The sequence below is a fragment of the Odocoileus virginianus genome, chromosome 17, assembly GCF_023699985.2.
Source record: "Odocoileus virginianus isolate 20LAN1187 ecotype Illinois chromosome 17, Ovbor_1.2, whole genome shotgun sequence".
NCBI lineage: Eukaryota > Metazoa > Chordata > Mammalia > Artiodactyla > Cervidae > Odocoileus > Odocoileus virginianus.
The window spans coordinates 32,379,195-32,396,921 of NC_069690.1; the positions used below are offsets into that span (position 1 = coordinate 32,379,195).

Genomic DNA, 17,727 nt, shown 5'->3' on the forward strand with positions numbered 1-17,727 from the left:
ACATCAGCAAGCTAAATGACACACCCAGAGGCACCATGAGAGTTCTAAAGTCAACCGTCAAAGATCAAAAAGTCTATGTATGAAGCAGGGGACCCAAAGCCAGTTAGAAAGGAAGGTGGGAGGGGGGTTCAGGATTGGGGGGGCACATATATACCCATGGCCGGTTCATGTTGATGCATGGCAAAAACAATCACAATATTGCCAGTATCCTCCAATTAAAATAAATAAATAAATTTAATTTTATACATATGTATATATATATATAAAACAGAATAGTGAAGAACTTGGGGGGAAAAGAAAGTGAGTGGTAGCCCAATCCCTGGAAATCTCTGCCCCTTCCCCAGAACAATTGGAATAATCTTCCCCTCATTAGCCTGTGGTTTAGCCTGTGAAACCACCCAGCCCTTGAAAACTCACCACATGACATCTCAAGGCCATACTCACCCTCTGACACAGCCCACACTCTGTCTGTGGAATGTGTTTCTCTCTGAATAAATCCACTTCTTATCTATCATTTTGTCTCTCACTGAATGCTTTCTGCGATGAGACATTAAGAACCTGAGCTCCATCAGGTGCTGAAACCAGGTCTGTGATTTTAGTTGGAAGACCATGGGTTTTGGCCGAGTTCAAGTCCCTATCTGAGGTAAATGGTTTCAACATTAAACTGTACTTATTTTCTCCTGTTACTCTGTCTCTCTTAGACCAGCCAGAAGAACCTAGAAGGGCAGAGGAAAACATTTTTCTCCCTGACAGAGTCTTTTGTCAAGAAAAAGCCACTTCTTACCCAGCCAGCTCCTCCCTAGAGGTGCCATCCCAGCGTGTAAACACTTCTGAAGTGCCAAACAAAGAGACTATTCGTTAACACAACTTTGTTAATCAGCTATATTCTGGTATAAAATTTAAGATTTGTTTAGAGAGGCAATTTGATCATTTCAAATTTTACTATCAAAACTTGTACAGTTTGTATCAGTACTGTGTTAACATTATTATAGTGTTAATTCAATTCCAAAGAAAAATGAACACTTCAGATCTCTAGGGTCTCAGGAAATAAGATATTTTATTTTGTTAAGTTTTTCAGCCTTGCTGTGTGGCCCATGGGATCTTAATTCTCTAACCACGGATTGAACCCACAGTCCCTGAATTGGAAGTGCGGAGTCTTAACCAATGGACCACCAGGGAAGTCCACATTTTAATTTTATGAAATTATGTTTTATAATTTTCATTTGTATCTTTGTAGAGAGAAGTATACTTTTAAAAGCATATCATATTATTATACATTTATGGCAGGGTGGGACTGAAAATACAAAGAAAAAGAGGAAACATGCAGACTGTCTAATAAAGAGCTTGTTCTTATATTTTTAAATTCATCCTAGTATCAATTCCTGGCGGTATTAATATTTCCTGGGTTATAGTTAAACTAATGATGTAGCCCTTTTATTTTAACACGTTACTATTTACAATATGCCAACCCCTGCAACGATTACATAACGGTGAAAGTGTTAGATGACCACTTGAAAACAGGTGAGGGTCACATCGCTTTCCAGAAATTCTCCCCCAGGCGCTCAAACAGGAAGGCTCGGGGTTCGCTTCGCTGGAGGGAAAAAGATGCTCGCGGTTAACGGCCCGCTTCGGCTGGGTTCGCCTCTGGCGCCCTCTGCTGGCTGCTGCAATCTTGCTTCCTCCTTGCTGGGTTCCCACCTGTGGTCGGAATCCCCACCTGGGGGCCAGTTTGGAGGCCCAGGTGGGGGACCTTAGCAGGGTTTTGCAGGGCCCTGTCACAGCACACAGCACAGAGAGTGTCTGGGTTAGAGGGGAGGCAGGACACCCTGTGGTTCCGCTGATGCAATCCTCTTTTACTGAGAAGAGGGTTTGGCCTTGGAAACAGCAATAACAGAAAAATTCTGAGCACAGCAGGAGGGTCTGTAGTGTCTGAAGCCCCCTGTGTAAATCCACCCCCTCAGTCCTCTCATTTGTCCTCCGAGCCAGGAACCCTGGTGGCTCCCACTTTACAGACAAGGACATCAGGCACTGAATGTGTGTGTTAGTCGCTTAGTCGTGTCCAACTCTTTGTGACCCCATGGCCTGTGGCCTGCCAGGCTCCTCTGTCCATGGAATTCTCCAGACAAGAAAACTGGAGTGGGTAGCCATTTCCTCCTCCAAGGGATCTTCCCAACTCGGGGACTGAACCCGAGTCTCTTATGTCTTCTGCATTGCAGGCAGGTTCTTTACTGCCTGAACCAGACACTGAGAGGTGACAGTAATTGCCCAGGTCATACAGAGGTAGGGCTGGGCTCCAGATGGGCATACTGGATTCCAGATTCTTTACTGTTGGTGAAAAGTGAGAAGACACAGGCAAATACCTCACCACCCTAGAGAAGCAGTGCTGATGATCTGATGTGTTCTTCTCCAGCCTGTGGAGCAGGGTGTGTTTTGTACAAATGAGATCACCTTCTGCTGTCTGCTCAGGACACTTGGAGGTACATCCAGGTTTCCCTCGGCCGCTTTCATCTCCCTTCTCCGCCACTGTCAGTTCAGTGTGTCCCCTGGAGAACGTGTGTTCCCTGGAGCACAAAGTCGGCAGACCTCACGCTCTTTCTTTCAGTTTTCTAGCATCGTCTCCGCAAAAGGCAGCTCTAGTGAGCCGGGTCGCAGGGACCCCCCTACCCTGGTCATGTCCCCCAGGGCTGAGGTCACCCCTCGAGCCAGGCTGCCCCGCCACAAGGCGGGAAGTGGCACTGACACCTGAAGATTGGTGTAATGAATTTCAAGTTCAAGTGGGCATGTGGGGGGAAGAGGAAGCAGGTCGAAGACCTTGGTTTGTGCTGCTGAGACCTTGCGGGGCCTTCCTAGGACAGACCGCCTCCCCCACACCCCGCTGCTGTAGCTCCTCTGTGAAGTTTCCAGATCACAGCATCTCAGGAAAACTTCCTGGGTTTGCAGGAAGTATTATGTTAAAGAGTATTATGTTAAAATATGTTAAGTATATGTTAAAAAACCACCACCAAATGGGAGAAACTCACACTTGATTAAGAGCCCCAGACCTAGGGGCCTAAGGACTGATACTGTGAACCCCTGTGACCCCTCACCATCAACCAATCAGAGAATTGCAAACGAGCTGACCACAGACCCTGGGGACACCCTCCCTACCCTGGCCTTTCAAAATGCTTTGCTGGGACTTCCCTGGTGGTCCAGTGGCTTAGACTCCATGCTCCCAATGCTGGGGGCCTTGGTTTGTTTCCTGGTCAGGGAACTAGATTCTCCATGCTGCAACTGCAACTGAAGATCATGCATACTGCAGTGAAGAGTCTGCAGGTCCTGCGTGCCGCCACTAAGATATGGTACTGCCAAATAAATGAATATTTTTTAAGATGTTTGCTGAAATCCTTCAGAGAGTTCAGCATTTGAGGACTACACAAGCCACCCATTCCCCTTGCTTAATCCTGCAATAAACCTTTCTCTGCTCCAAATGCCTACATTTTAGTTTGTTTGGCCTCAGGCACACAGACTCACACAATTTATGCTCACCTACTTACTGGGGGGTAGGTTCTGATGCCCAAAACCATGCATCTCCTGCAGCCAGGGATGCCAGGATGCATCCAGAGTCCTCTGGAGAGTTTCAGTCTCCTGAGTCCAGCAGCAGCGGTCTCCAGAGACTCATCTTCCCTGGGAGCCCCAGCCCCAGAGTCCTGGACAGCACACTGGCCTGAGGCTGGGAGCAGTGGGGTGCCTTGTCAGCCCTGGGCCTGCAGACCTGAGGGGAGGCGTGGGTCCCAGCACTTGGGGACAGAGAGGGCCTGTGGCAGGGTCACTCCACAGGAACCATGGACGTTTGTCCAGGCCGAGGTTTCCAGCGACCCTGCAGGGAGACAGCTGGGGAATAAACACCCTCTGAGAGACTGAATATACACATGGATGATAGCCAAACCAGTATAAAAATAGAGCCCAACTCACAGTGGGCAGCAGCACGCCCAGGAAACCAACCCCTTATCGACGGTGACCAGCCCAGGAAGGCAGCCTGTCATCTCCTATAAAAACCTGGAAGCTAAACAACAACCCCTTGTAACAGTGGGTCTCAAACACCCCACCTTTGATCAGTAACTGGCAGCTTTTCCAACTTTCATCCCTGTTGCCAACTCAGGACAAGTCAGTGTTTACCGCTCTCCCAGAGCTGGTGTGTCTCCCACCCACAGTCCTACACATTAACATGCAGAGTATGTGTTTACATATTTTGTGTGTTTAAAGTTTTGCGCAACTTGCTTTATTTTTCCAGAGAGAAAAAATTTTTTATTTTACTTAGTAATTCATTTTCTGATGTTGTTTTTCATTTATGAAAATTTTTAAACAAAATAAACACAATATTGCTGCATACATTTGATATTCTTTTAAAATTTAGGTCATGTTAATTCTATTAAAATTAATTAAAATCTATTAATTCTTTTTGTTTCATGTACATCTCCTTTACTCAAACTGTACAGTTAAAAACATACATAAATTTCACTGACAATATGCAAGAAGAGTTATTCCAAGTGGTATGAAAAGCCATTTTTGAGAATCACCTTCACCACGTTTTCTGGTAATGTCCATAGATTATTAGCTCCTGCGACCAGGTCATTCTGTGTCTGCCTTTCCACATTCCTTCCTCTTCTGGTCACGAGGGTGAGGGAAACTGAACAGCTGTAGGTGAAGGGTGGATCCTGTGGGTTTTATTATTTTTTCAGGAACCCAGAGGAGTCTTTTTACATTGTCATTCACGAAACTAAGGGCTACTCCCTTTGGATCTAATCTCCCAATTCTTCCAACCAGGTTCACAAGCTGCCCTGAACCCAAAGGGAAATCTCCCCAGTACTCCCTTGGTCTCTCATCGTCTCCTTCGAAGAACCGCTTGACATGTTTTTCCTTTCCACGTGTGAGGTCTGGGCTTGTACAGATGTGCTCCTGGTGGTCTGCGAGACTACCAGCCTTGTGCTTGCCCAGTTTGAAGGTAGAAGAGAGAGCCAGAGTCAGCAACAGAGACATGGATGATTGAATATGGAGGAACTTAACGCCTCTGAAGAAAGTCCTGGAGCTACAGCCCACCGTGTGCAGTGGACGGAGAGGTGGACAGGACGGCTGCCTTCTCCCTGGGAAGGGGAGACTGCGGTTATACGGGAAACTACCTCGGGTGGGCTCATTAGTTACCAGGGAGACCAGCAGAGGGCAGCCCCTCACTGCCCCTGTGATAAGTGGGTCCTGGGGCCACTAGGCAGGCAGGTCAGTCCTGAGCGCAAGGTGTAGGGGAAGCGGGCCCTGGTCCAGCAGAGGATGGACAGAGAGCAAGAGAACAGCCACCCTGAGCTGCCTGAGCCTGCAGCTCCTCAGGCTCTGCAGCCCTGCACCCGTCTGCAGGCAGCTCTGATCCTGGGGGTTTGTTCGTCATTTGAGATTTGAAACGCTGGCTCTTTATGGCTGGCTCTTCCGCCCGCTCCGGGGCAGGGCCAGTCCTGGTCTCCCTCAGGATCGCGCTCGCCACCCGCTAGCGGGTCCCAGAACCTGCATGGAAGCCGGGCTCCACCTGTCCGGGCGTCTCCAGGCATCGGAGCAGCGCAGAGCTCGGCCGTCCTTCCCCAGGTCCGGGGCGGGGAGATTGGGGTGGGGGGGCGAGCACGAGCAGCCCCCGCCGCTGTTCAGCCCCGGGTGTGGGTTCCAAGGCCACCAGACCTGCGGACTGGACCTTCCAGCCGAGCCCGCCGAGAGGTCAGAGGAGGGCCACCTGCGGAGCCCGCGGGGACACCTCCCGCCAGGAGTCCCTCCGGGTAGCGGGGCTGCGGAGGGGAGACGTGAGCCGGGCGGGAGGGGCTGACTTCGGGAAGGGGTGGCTCAGAGGCCCGGCGAGCAGCTCCCTGCGGGTCCCGGGAAGGACCGTGAGCATCAGCTCTGCCTTCGCGACGGGAGGAAAAAGAGCCGACGAGCCGTCGGGCCGGCAGGATAATACACCTGCGCGAGGTGAAATTTCTTGAGATGGGACTGGACTCCACTCCTACTGCCCCTGTACTTTGGGAGGAAAAAAACCCAGTCTGACCCCGACGTGACTTGAACACGCAACCTTCTGATCTGGAGTCAGACGCGCTACCATTGCGCCACGAGGTCACAGAAAACACAACCTACCCGGGAGCTAAAGGCCTTGCTGAGGCTGCGCCGCCGCGCGGCAGACCGCTGGCGTTTCATTCACCCCGCCCCCACCCACTCAGAGGGGCGGAGCCGGGCCCATGCGCATGCGCGGCCTGGGGAGGCGATGCCGCGAGCGACTGCCGGGCAGAGCGGATTTCTGGAGGGTGGGGCTCCTTTCAGAGACCCCCGCAAGACGGGGGTCAGAAGTTGATAAACGAGCTTGAAAAATGCAACAACTTTATTATTTTTTTTTACTTTGCAAATTAGTTCATTGCATTTGTCAATTTTTGTTTTTATTTGAAGTACAGCTGGTTTTAGAGTTTTCCTGGTGGCTTAGCGGTAAAGAACCAGCTTCCAAATGCAGGAGACCGCGGTTCGATTCCTCGGTGGGGAAAATCCCCTGGAGGAGGACCGGGCAACCTGCTCCAGTGTTCTTGCCTGGGAAATCTCATGGCCAGAGGAGCCTGGCGGGATACAAGTCCACTGGGGTCACAAAAGAGTTGGACACGACTTAACAGTTAAACAACAACATAGTTGATTTATAATTATTGTTTCTGAACCATAGAATTAAACATTTCTTTGAAGAAAACCAGAACAGTGCCTGGAAGAAAATTGGAATCTCTGACCATCCACCACCCAGAGGTATTGATTGGTTTTGTTTTGTTTTGTTTTTTGCAGATTTTTATCAGCTATCTCTACTTCCCAAATCGGTTATTGAACTTTCAAGTAATGGATAGTATACACCCAGAAGGGCTTCCCTGCTGGCTGAGTGGGTAAAGAATCTGCCTGTAATGCAAAAGACACAGGCTCAATCCCTGGGTCAGGGAAGATCCCCTGGAGAAAGAAATGGCAACGCACTCCAGTATTCTCGCCTGAAAAATCCTTTGGACAGAGGAGCCTGATAGGCTACAGCTCAAACGGTCGAAGAGTTCGACAGGACTGAGCAACTAACACACACACGGAAAATCAACCGTGAATTTTCACAAAGTGATAATACTCGTGTATCTGGCTCCCAGACTGAGAAAGACGTTAGCATCCCTCTTCCAGTGCATTTTTGAGATGAGATTATACTGTACATAACTTTAAAAAAAAATATTCTCACTTGGTCACTATATGTCCCCATATGTTTGTTCATACATTTCCTAGCATAATTTTAGGGCAGGGCTTCCCAGGTGGCACTAGTGGTAAAGAATCCTCTGCCAATGCAGGCAATGCCAGAAATGCGGGTTCAATCCCTTGGTCAGGAAGATCCGCTGCAGGAGGAAATGGCTACCCACTCCAGTATTCTTGCCTGGAGAATCCGATCGACAGAGGAGCCTGGCAGGCTACAGTCCATAGGGTTGCACAAAGCAGAACATGACTGAAGCGACTTAGCACATGGTGTATCGTAATTTTAAAGGGCACATTGATCACTTCATGGGAATCCTGAGTCCCTGCTTTTGAACAGTACTTTTCCTTTTTATTGGATAAGAAAGGCAAAACTATTTAATAAGTGAGTAAATATGCTCCTAAGTTAAAAAGGTAGAAGTAAGAAAGAGTGCTCTACTGGCCTGATTAAGAACAAGAGGCATCAGTTAATTAAATAACTGCCAGGACATCTGAAGGTCCTGGCGTTCTTTAGAGAAGGAGAGAGGGAAGCCTTTATGGGAGGAAGGAAAACTGTGTCTGGTGCTCGGGGTTGGGGGATGGGGTGGGCAGTGTGGGTTGGAGGGAGCAGCTGAGACCACCAGAGCTTCTACTTGTCAATGGAAAGGGATTGAGGCAGTCTCTGTGTTTGTGGCTGCGTATGACATTGGAAGCATTTGAGGTGGACCCAAGGTCATCAGGGCATCAGAGACTGGAGGCTTCATCCCTGATCTTCCAGGAAAAGAGCCTGCCAGCCCAAAGCACCATTGCTGGTTCCGTGTCCAGATGCCAGGGAGCCAGAGCCCTGAGTCACCTCCTTATCGCTTTTGATGGCCGGGATGAAGTGTACCCTGCTAGGGGTGGAGGAGAAATGGGGGGCCGAGAGAGGGGAGGGAGTGAAGGAGCTCTGGATGCACCTTCGGGTTGGTCACTCTCTCGCGTCCCTCCTCCCCGCAAACCTCCAGCCCTGGCCGCACAGCAGGGTCACTGTGAGGAGGAGCCAGTGCCTTTTCCACGGATGTCGAGGGCCCAGAATCTCCTGGAAAGAATGCCTCAACTCAAGGAAAGGTCAGAGACACCCTTGAAACCTGACTCAGAGTTCTGGATACTCAGGCCAGGGCCCCTCCTCCTGGGATGTGGACGCCAGTGTCGTGATGCACTCGGATGGAGGGAAGGCAGAGGTTTGTACGGATGGCATCTGGGGGCCCTTTTAAAAGTGAGTGCCGTCCCCGCCAGGGCAGACCAGAGCGAAGGAGTGAGGCAGGCATGCAGTTGTGCAGCATCAATCAGGTCCTCTTTTTTCCCTTGGTCCTGCCTCAGGGTTATCGGACCCATGCCCGCTGCAATGGGAGCACGGAGCCTTAACCACTGACCGGCTAGGGAAATCCTCCAGAGTCAACTCCTCTTAAAACTTGGCTTGTTTGTTCATCATGGATTTTTTGCATCTATTTGTATTTTTTGACCACGCCTGAGGCATGGGGATCTTAATTCCCCCACTAGGGATTGAACTTGCAGCCCATGCCACAGAGGCTGGGAGGCTTAGTCCCTGGGTCCCCAGGGAAGTCCAACAATTTTTATTTTTCAAAAGACTGCATTTAAAAAATTTATCTTATTTAAAAAATTTTTTTAAACTTTAACTGTGGAGATAAGTCCCCACCCCTCGGAGAATGCCTCACTTGCTTCACCCTAGTTCCAGCCCTGCTATTCACCAAAATTCTGCTGATGCCCAGAAATAAAAAAGAACTGCTTCCTTATTTTAGAACTAAACTCTATTATGCAAAAAAAAAACAAAAAAAACAAAAAAACTCCTGCAAAATATAGAAATTTTCAAAATGACAAAACCATCAATGTCCAATTAAATACAAAAAAGGGATAACTGCCATCAGTGACAAAGGTGTATGGGGAAATAGATATTCTCACTTAGGACTGGAAAAGAACATAAACTGGAACTAGCTCTTTGGATTGTAACATGGCACATGTTTTTAAAATGCTTCTGTCCAAACATCTGCCCTTCTATAGAACAGGTACTAAAGAACCAGTTAAGGATGGATGGAAAGATGTACGTGCAGATCATTCTCATCAGAGCTGTGTTGGTGACAGTGAAACCCAAGATCCACAGCTCAGTCTAATTTCCAAGGGAGTGAGCACAGGGGCTGGCCTTGGCAAGTGCTTATATTTATGAGCTCCCTGAATAAAGAGACGTTGTATTGAGACTCCAGGGGTAACTGTTACGGAGGAAGAATGCAGTGATGGGACATTTAATTGTTCACTGTAATGACTTCCCTGGCAACCCAGTGGTTAAACTTTGCTTCTAATGCAGCAGTGTTGTTCTGCCAAAAGTTTTAACTTTCATCTCAGGTTCAAAGGATTTGTTAACAAAATTAATCACTTGTTGCAAACAAATGAACAATGTCAGTATTTATTAAAGAATTATCTACCTTCCTTTCAATATATTAACATTAAAAGAGAAAGAAACAGCAGAGGATACATCATTAGACTGGGTTTTAACCAACATCCAGACTTAAACAACATTGGGAAATCCCGTGTCACAGCAAATCCGGAGTCTGAACTGGGAAAAGGTCCCAGGCAGTGAGCCCACTTCATGGGTCAGACTTCAAAACTTCAGTTCTGAAGTTCCTGCTTAAAATTCCAGGCCACAAACTGATATAGCCATCAATCTGTGAGCAAACTTCAGCTCTGGTTTCATGTTAATACTGTCTGTTTTATCTTGTGAGCATTGATATTCTCCAGGCCCGGGAGACTGGTTGGATCTCCATGGCTCAGGAGAATTCCAAGACTCACTCCCTATCTTATCTATGATGCCGCCCAGCTGGCTGGTAAAAGTCGGTGCAAGTGCAGGCAGGCACGTAGCCAGGGTGGCATCCAGGCAGATTAGGGACAATTCAGAGGCCTGCTCTGCTTTCTTTGTCTCTGAAGCCTGAACAAAACTTCAATCTTAATTCTCCTAACAGTGGTGCAGGTTTGATCCCTGATCCCACATGCCTTGCAGCCAAAAAAACCAAAACATAAAACAACAGAAGCAATGTTGTAACAAATTCAATAAAGGCTTTTACAATAGTCCAAAAAAAAAAAAAAAAAGAAACTTAAAAATTGTTTTCATTAGGAATATTAGAAACCAATATTGGGTAATCTGGAGGCCCAGGCCAAGGACAGGACTCCTCCAAGCTGTGGCCTCCTGATTAATTGAGAAGAAAAGCCACTACATCCCATGATGGGAGAAGGATGTCTCTGGCCATGGCACAGAGGTAAAAAAAAAAAAAAAAAGAAAGAAAGTTTTAAAAATACAGATTTGGGGATAATGGAAGAAGTTTTCACATATTGAGGTATGGGAAAGTCATTCAGGTTTATACAGGAGTTAACTTGAATTTCATGCTAACTAGAACAGCCTGTTTATGGCCTATCAAATGTACATTGTACATCTGCTTTGATCATTAACGGGTTCACAGACCAGAAGCAAAGAATGTCTATGTTAAAAATATATATATATATTAAAAGACTCCCCTCCTGGGACGCCAGTGTTGGTTTCTCCTTCCATGGTAAGACTCCTTTCCCAGGCACCAAGGCCGTTCTACTTGCTGTGTATTTGCTCATCTGTTTTTGAAGCCTTGAAGGAATGTACCCTGGACTTGTTTGATGTCCTTTGTTCTGACAAGATATAAAACTGCGTTGAAAACCATGCTTCTCCGAAGCAGCTCCTCCAAGGCTGTCTCCCAGGCTACAGTTCTGTTTGACTCAAATAAAACTCTTGTCATTCCTGTTATACTCTGGTTATTTGTGTAGACAGGGAGTCTTGAATTTCAGGCATTTCTATTTTCATGACGATTTTGTATTATGCCAGGTTTTCCTTCGTTGCTCTGTGCCTTGAAAACCTTGATTAGGAAAAAAAGCCCTCCCTCAAAATAGGAAAATTCAAAAGGATTACAGTTGAAACCAGTCTGCACCTCCCTGCCTGTCCTTCCCTTTTAAAACTTCTGTGACCCTCTTAGGTTTTGGTTTTGCTGAGGACGTGGTTCGGTATAAACCCAAGTAAGTCTGGCTGATCTGTCAGGGCTCAAATGTCTTCACTGATCTAATGAGAAGGTTGCCATGCTTGTTTGTGGTCAGGGGAGACTGGGGCGAGGGTCCTGTCCAGTTATTCCATGTGACAATAAGTGTGACTTTCTCGACTTTGCCCCATGTGACAGTGTTGACTATACTTGTTTCTGGAGACGTTCTTCAGCCTGGAGATTTTTTTTTTTTTAATTTATTTGGTCTTAGTTGTGGCACTTGGGATTGTCAATCTTCTATTACTAAAAAAATATTTTTAATTATTTATTTTTGTCTGTGCTGGGTCTTCACTGATGCCTGGACTTTTCTCTAGTTGAAGCAAGTGGGGGCTGCTCTCTAGTTGTGGTGCATGGGCTTCTCATTGTGGGGGTTTCTCTTGTCGTGGAGTACAGGCTCTAGGGTACGTGGGCTCAGTAGTTATGGATCCCAGACCAGGGATTGAACCTGTGTCTCCTTCATTGGCAGGTGGATTCTTTGCCACTGAGCCACCAGGGAAGCCCTTCTTTTCCTTTTTTAAAAATATATTTATTTGTTTATTTGGCTGCATTGGTCTTGGTTGTGGAATGTGGGATCTAGTTCCCCAACCAGGATCAAACACAGGGCCCCCTGCGATGGGAGGGCAGAGTCTTAGCCACTGGATTACCAGGGAAGTCCCCAGCCTAGAGAGAGCTTTGGCATTTTACTAAATCAAAGACCCTCCTAGCTGTCACTCACCAGATGCAGCTGATGGGAACTGGGTGCTGCACACACAGAGAGGCCTTGATGACAGACAGGGGCCTGAAATTCCATCAACAGTCAAATGGAGACAGTGCCATCCTCTGGGAACTAAAACACCTGTCTTCCAACATGGAAGAACGATAAAAGGAAGAGCCTGTCCCTATTCATCAGGATTTAAATATGGGTTTAAACTTAGACAAGGAACATTACTGTGGAAGGTTCCCTCTACCAAGGAGGTGGCAAGCATACCAGTCCTGTCTTTGCCACCTACTATCTGTGTGACACCAGACAAGTTACCCAACTTTTCTTTGCCATGGAGTCCTCAATTCTAAGGGCTTCCCAGATGGCTTAGTGGTAAAGAACCTGCCTAACAGTGCAGGAAACACAGGAGATGCAGGTTCCATCCCTGGGTCTGGAAGATTCCCTGGAGGAGGAAATGGCAACCCACTCCCAGTATTCTTGCCCGGGAAATCCCATGGACAGAGGAGCCTGGCAGGCTACATTCCATGGGTTGCAACTTGCCTCTATCTAAACTGTGATATAATAAATAATAATAATAAAAGGATTGTAAGCCAAGTAGTGCTTTGAAAACGAGCTCCAAAGAGCACAATATGTTTCTAAAAAGATTTTTTTTAAGTTGCAGCAGTTTCCTGACCAGAGATCGAATCTGTTCATCCTACCCTCCCTGTATTGGTAGCTCGGAGTCAACATACAGGGCCACCGGGATGTCCCTGTTTCCTGATTCTTAGCATGTCTACTAGGCTTCCACAGACATGTCAGAGTTCATGACTGTGGGGCTGTCAGGACTGCCCAGGGCTGTGGGGTGAGATGTGATTTAACCTAATGCTGGGCTCTCTCCAGGCACAAGCAGTAAGCAAGCCTGCTGTCAGTGCTTACTCAGAGTCATGTGAGCTGGAAGATGGCTACCGCACAGCCCCTATTCCACCTTACATTCTTGTGTTATTTCTCTCCCTCTCAAAAGTGTATTGTTCTTCTCTGATTAGGCATTAATGGAGTCCAACCAAATCACCCTATTTGGGTCCCCAGGACAGCCAGTGTGACCTTGTACTATCTGACAGATATGTAAATCAGGGAATCATCACCACAAAATGATTCATAAACCTACTCTGAGTCATCTGGAAACTCAGATCTTTGCAATTTTATCACTTTTATGAGGACCTACCATGTCCCTGGCACCAAAGTACACATTTTACTCTTTGGCTGCATTGGGTCTTTATTGAGGCTGGTAGGTTTCTCTTGTGGAGCATGGGCTTAGCTGCCCTGTGGTATGTGGGATCTTATTTCTGGGACCAGAGATTCAACCCTCATCCCCTGCGTTTCAAGGGCGAAATCTTAACTCCTGGACCACCAGGGATGTCCCAGTAGGTATTTTATATGTTACCTCATTTAGTCTTCACAACCAATACACTCCTGAATTCTTCATGCAACTCTGCCTTTTTCTATGGTTGTATGGTCTGTCAGTCCCCATAAATGGCTGCTCTCTTGCTCTCTGTACATCCCATGCCCCACTGGCCCTGCCTCACCTTTATGCTATGCAAAAGATTGCTTCTCGTCTATTTCTTTAAAAATATTTATTTATTTAGCTGCTTCTGGTCTTAGTTGCAGCACATGGGCTCATCATTTCACACAGGGACTCTAGCTGTGGCTCATGGGCTTAGTTGCTTCATGGCATGTGGGCTCTTAGCTCTCTGACCACAGATCGAACCTGAGTCCCCTGCATTCTTAACAACTGGACCACCAGGGAAGTCCCTGCATCCCCGTCTTAATCTTCAAGTTTAATCAGGAATCGCCGGAATGATCAGCCTGTGTGTGTATGTGTTAGTTGTTCAGTCATGTCCAACTCTTTGCGACTGTAGCTTGCCAGACTCTGCTGTCCATGGGACTCTCCAGGCAAGAATACTGGAGTGGGTTGCCATTGCCTTCTCCAGTGATCAGCCTGACCCCCAGCTAAAATTTGTTCCAGCCCAAGGACCAGAATGGCTCCAGTATGTTTGGTCATCATCAGGAGACATCAGCCTTCATGACTGCTGCTAACTGAGAGCTGTGTGGGAGTCCCCCTGTTGACCAAGGGGTGCTTGTAACATCATGCTCCCTACAACCGAGAGCAGCCCCCCTCCAGTGAAGACTGCTGCCATGTCCTGCTTGACCTCCCCTGTACTCGGTGGGGAGTTGCTCCAGGACCTTTGCTTCTGACCTGTTAAGGTGACCATCCAAAAAACACTCATGCCTCTGTCACTGTCTACAGGCTCTTTCTTCCATCTCATTGCTGGGCAGTTACAAGCACCACAGGACTGAAGGATACAGGTCAGCAAGTCTTTCTGCATTTTCCTCCATTCTTTCTCATGTGAAATAACTCCCCTGGAAGAGCCTTGTGCTATTTTTTAACTTTCCCAGAAAGATTTTTCTGCTTTGGGCTTCCATTCATACTGTCACAGTATAAGGACTCTGCCATTTTTGTAGAGATATTTTGAATGTTTAATCTGTTGCTCAGTCTATCTATAGCTTCTCTATCTGAAGGGAAATGTTCCTAAGAATAAAACAGGAATAACTGTAGGCTCCCAAAACGCTTCTAAAAATTTCAGCCCAGGACTGAGGGCCTCAACCTACTCCAGAAAAAACACCAGTAACCCAATCCCAGGGTTCCTCCGGAAAGAACTGCACTCTCCACACTTTTGGGAGCTGAGAGTTCTAAACTTTATATTTTAAAATATTTATTTTTCACTGTTGACCCAGAGGGACAGGATGGGGAGGGAGGTGGGAGGGGGGTTCAGGATGGGGAACACATGTAAATCCATGGCTGATTCATGTCAATGTATGGCAAAAACCACTACAATATTGTACAGTAATTAGCCTCCAACTAATAAAAATAAATGAGAAAAAAAGAAAAGAGGAAAAGAAAAAAATAAATAAAATATTTATTTTTGGCGGCATCCGGTCTCAGTAGTGGCACTCCGGCTTCTCCCCACTGTGGGGCACATGCCCGGGAGTTGCAGCCCACAGGGTTAGCTGCCGCACTGTACGGGGTATCTAGTTCCCCGGGGTAGGGGTAGGGGTTAGGGTTAGGGTTAGGGATGGAACACGCACCCACTGCACCGGAAAGCAGATTTTTAACCACTGAACCACTCAGTCTACGCTCTTAACTCAGTTTCTTTATGGGTGTTTCCGGAGGTTCAGTGCGCTCCAGGCTCAATGTGTCCCCGGGCTGTAGCGCCGTCCCACGGGCCATCAGTGTCCTTTTTGTACCTACGCCGCCCGGCCCACCCGAGCCGAGGGCAACTCTCCTCCCAACCGCGCCCCCGTCCCGCTCCCCGGGAAGGCGGCGGCAGAAGGTGCGGAGGCGCAGGCGGGCCCCGCAGAACTCGCGTGCCACGCCCAAGCCTGGCTGGCTGTGGGAGGTGGGCGAGGCCTGGCCTCAGCCCCCAGGCGCAAGACCCCGGACCGCAAAGAGGACGCCTGCCGGCAATGAGCTCGGCCTCTAGCGCCCACCGCACCTGCCGGCAGCCAATCCCGAGGCGGCTCCGCGAGAGCCTGAATGGGGCGCAGTGACGTCATGCACCCATGTGACCATCCCGAAAGTCCGCCAACCTTCCCTGCCCTCTCCCGGCTCCATCCCCAGGAGTCTGCGTGTGTCCTGTACGGCGAAGTCTCCAGTTTATTTTTCACTTCGTCGTAGACCGTATCGAGGCTAATTGCCCGACGCCGCAGATGAGCTGGCTTAGGAGGAAAGCTGGGAGGGGAATCTGAGGGCGCAGAAAATGAGGCGCTTTGCGTCCAGGTCAGGTCTAATTGGCTGCGAGTGTGGATTCTGTGAGTCTGCTTCTGAAGGTGTCTTGTGTTGGCTCCCAGAGGAGAGTGAACACTGTACCCGCCAAATAATTAAGACTGGATGAGAATTGCAAACGTTGTCCCTGAGGACCGTAACCTTCTCTGCGTTCCCAACGGGAAGTCCACGAAGGGGTCTGTCCGAGTAGTGAGCTGGGACAAATGCTAGTCACAGCAAGGTTTCCTGACGCCCCGGGACTGACCTGCTGCTCCTTCCCTCCACAGTCCATCTGAAATCACAGCTGGAGGACGGGCGTACTGCCCACATCCTGAGAGTGTAATCGAATGGCTTTGGAGCTGGGCTGCCTGGGTGGAGTCCCACCTGTCACTGGCCCTCGCGTGGGTCTAGGGTGTGTCTTTAACTCCCTCACTCTTACCATCTAGGTATAAAGAGGACCAACAGCGGGAGCCTCACTCAGGGTTACTGTGAGGTTAGCATAGGAACCAATAAAGTACTCTGAACATACCTGTGCTCTGTCAGTTTTTTCGTGTTTACTCCAACTCTTTTTTTCTTATTTGTTTTTTTTTTTGTTGGCCACACTGCGGGGCAGGTGGGATCTTAGTTCCCTGACCAGGAATTGAACCCGTGACCCCTGCAGTGGAAGCACCGTCTTAGTCAGGGAACCACCAGAAAAGTCTCTATTCATAGATTCTTGAATCAGACAGCATTTATTGCATCCAGCACATCAGAAGGAGATTCGAGGAGCTGTACAAAATGAAGGCTTTTACAGGCAAAAGAGTACTAGAAAAAAAAAAGGCAGTTTCTATTAGAGTAGATTGCTTTAGGCAGGGTCACCTTCCTTTGGGGGGAGAGGGGGGTTCCATCATGCAGATACCTCACTAATTCCAGCTGACTGGTTAAAGTTCACATTCCTGGGAGACTCCGAGAGTGCAGTTAGGTTAGATAGTAAGTATTCATTTGCAGGTGACTCCATTTTGGGAACTGTAGTTTTTGTCTTTCTTTTTTTTTTTTTTAACAGACCCAACTCCCTTTTCAAGATCTGTGGTGGGATTAGGAATAGAAGTTACAACTCTGAGTGGGAAGTTAGATTCTATATTAAATCCCTAGGGCTGCTGTAATGACGAACCGCAAACCAGGGGCTTAAAACGCCAGAAGTTTATTCTCTCCCAGTCCTGAAGGCCAGTGGTCTGAAGCCAAGGTGGCAGCAGGGTTAGTTCTCTAGGAGGCTCTGGGGGAGCATATGTTTCATGCCTCTTTCCTGGCTGCTGGGGTTGCTGGCAGTCCTTGGCTTGTAGCCACCTCTGTCTTCGTGAAAGTGAAAGTGAAGTCGCTCAGTCGTGTCCGACTCTGCGACCCCATTGACTGTAGGCTACCAGGCTCCTCAGTCCATGGGATTTCCCAGGCAAGAATACTGGAGTGGGGTGCCATTTCCGTCTTCATGAGACATCCTCAATTCTGTGTCCCTGTCTCCAGTTTCCCCCTCCTTCCTCTTAGGAGGACTTCGGTCAATAGAACGGTGACCTACTCTAAATCCAGGACAATCTCGAGACCCTTAACTGGATTATGTCTGCAAAGACCCTATTATATCCAAATAAAGTTGCAACTGAAGTTTATGGTGGGCATGCCTTTTTGGGTGACACTATTCAACCCACTGCAGACCCATCTCTTGCTTGCAGGTGGCCGTGGACTTTGGGCATTCCTGGTCTTTAGTTTCCTCACTAGTTAAAGGAGATGGGGTTTTGTCTGGTCTGTGTCACTCACTCAGCCTTTCATTCAAAGTCTTTGTGTTAAGCACCTTTTAGACAACTGGGCTCTATACAACCTGGGCTTCCCTGGTGGCTCAGATGGTAAAAAGTCTGCCTGCA

The 17,727-nt window shown here is 48.0% G+C and overlaps 1 long non-coding RNA gene and 1 other non-coding gene across 2 annotated transcripts; one reads left to right on the forward strand and one right to left on the reverse strand.

The window, feature by feature from the left end:
- Nucleotides 1-5,208: 5,208 nt before the first annotated feature.
- On the forward strand, nt 5,209-7,256 carry LOC139038952 (uncharacterized). The gene is made up of 2 exons (XR_011492055.1): nt 5,209-5,607; nt 6,826-7,256. It is a non-coding gene; the product is annotated as an uncharacterized lncRNA (long non-coding RNA).
- On the reverse strand, nt 6,055-6,126 carry TRNAW-CCA (transfer RNA tryptophan (anticodon CCA)). Its single transcript has one exon. It is a non-coding gene; the product is annotated as a tRNA-Trp (tRNA).
- Nucleotides 7,257-17,727: the final 10,471 nt, after the last annotated feature.